The following is a 2292-nucleotide window of genomic DNA, read 5'->3' on the forward strand; positions in this document are numbered from 1 at the left end:
AAGTTGATAAATGGAATCAGATATAATAGGGAAATTTACTCTTGCAGATTTTGTTGCTGTGATTGCAAATTAACTTACCTAGGAGAAATTAGTTTCACATCTAGTAGACACCCACCTTTTTGTTTTTCCTTCCCTATCTCCAGGATTGTGCTCTAGAATTGGGGTTTGTTTTGGTTTCTTAAAGCTGCCAGAATGCAGTATACCAAAAACAGAATGCTTTTTAAAAGGGAATTTATTAAGTTGCAAGTTTACAGTTTTAAGGACGTAGAAATGTCCAAACTAAGGCATCCAGATAAAGACACCTTAAAGCAAAGAAAAGGCTTATGAAATTTGGGGTTTCAGCCAGGAAGGCACATGGCAACATCTGCTAGCTTTCTTCTCGTTTCATTGAGATTTCCTAGGGGTGTTTTACCTCTGCATCTCCAAAGGTCTCAGGCTGTGTGGGCTCTGTAGGGAATGAAGCTTTTTCCAAAATGGTTTCCTCTTAAAGGGCTCCAATAAGCAACCCCACCTTGAATGGGTGGAGATACATCTCTATGGAAACCACCTAATCAAAAGTCACCACCCACAGTTGGGTGGGTCACATCTCCATGGAAACAATAAGATCCTACAGAGCAGTACTGAATGATGATAAAAGAATATGGCTTTTTAGGAGTACACAACAGTTTGAAACCGATACAGGGTTTATTCATCTACTATTTTAATGATTTCCCAGATGAAACAGTTATCCTAGGCAAGGCCATGCCTGGTTTCTCAGAAAACTGAGAGAGAATACCTAAAGTCTATGATACCCATGATGAGAAAACTGAGATGTGAGTACTTTTCTGAGGGGACATAGCTCGTTAGCAGCAGGATGAGCAAGTCACTGCATTTTGGTTCTGTGGACAACAAGCAAAGAAATTGCATTCAACATTCAAAAGAGTACTGTGGGATCTGCTTTCAAGTGCTAAATCAACTTCAAGAGCTAAGTCCGTTTGCTTTCTGTTTGTTAGGACAACACTACATGGCAATATTTTGTTACCTTTTAAAATATTCCTCCTCAAAAAGACTATGCTTCTTGGCAAATGGATCTGCTTGATCCTGAGATAATCATAACTTAGGTACATCTTGTTACCACCATCCACAAGTCAGTCTTAAGGCAACTAGAATGAAGACCCCTTGGCAGCCAAAGGGTGACCATGGGATTCATATGCCAACCTAATTTGGAAGGACCACCAGGGCACCAGATGACTCTTTTGAAGAAGAAATGACAAGAGTCTCCCAGTTGACATTTTAGTCATCATTGCTTACAAATAACCAGAGATCACACAGTGGTGTGCAGGAAAACAAATCTAAAGTGTAATTTAGGTGATTAATAAATGGCAATGACAGTCCCAAGACATTGTAAAGGATGGGAAGTTGATAGCATAGGTTTTATATTGGGCAGCGTTTTGATAGAAGCATTGTGAGTAGCCCACATTAGACAGAGGCCAAGGAGATACCTGGCTGATCTGTTGAAACACATCGCTCCTTGTGTGAGACTCCCTAAAGTCTACCTCACTGCCTAACCATTTGCATCATTACAGTCCATCCACCAAGCTGTCACCTCTTAATGTTGTTAGTATCACAAACTGAAGACAAATTTAACTTTATTTACTAAAGTAAAAATAGTAAGCATATTATATAAATTAATGTGACTTTTGCACGTGAACTTCTCCTGTAACAATCCCTTCAAGAGTAGGACTTGAGAAAAAAGGTAATTCAGTCTCTGCAGCTAAAAGAATTTTAATGGAATTTCTTGACATTTTTTTGGCTCCTAAATGAACTGTGCCACAAAACACAGCGTGCATGGGCACATCTGTCTGCCACAGCATCTCTGACAAGTGGAATTCCCTCATTAGAGTGTGAATAAATCCAGCTGTATAAACTCAGTCACGTTACGTTACATCAATTGAAGATGGGTTGAATTTAAAAATGAAACAGTTATTATGGATTTTAAACTCTTCCAGCTTCTAAGTGTCATTACATACAACTTAATAATACATTTTAGACTAACTGTGGCTTTTCTCAAATGAAACGAGGGGCTTCCAACTTTAATCTAGAAAATTTTTTTTCTTGTGGATCCTTTCCCATGACTGCTATGCAACAAAAACAAATTAAGAAAGAAAAATAGAAATTATCTGTCAATAAAATTATTATATTACATATTTGAGTTGAGCTGTTTTAAAGTAGGATCACAAGTCAGATGTGATTGAGAGTGCTTTATATCTACCAGAAAGTCATGTTTGGAAATATTTAAAAATTTATCGTTTA

The sequence above is a fragment of the Tamandua tetradactyla genome, chromosome X (genome assembly GCF_023851605.1).
Source record: "Tamandua tetradactyla isolate mTamTet1 chromosome X, mTamTet1.pri, whole genome shotgun sequence".
Classification (NCBI taxonomy): domain Eukaryota; kingdom Metazoa; phylum Chordata; class Mammalia; order Pilosa; family Myrmecophagidae; genus Tamandua; species Tamandua tetradactyla.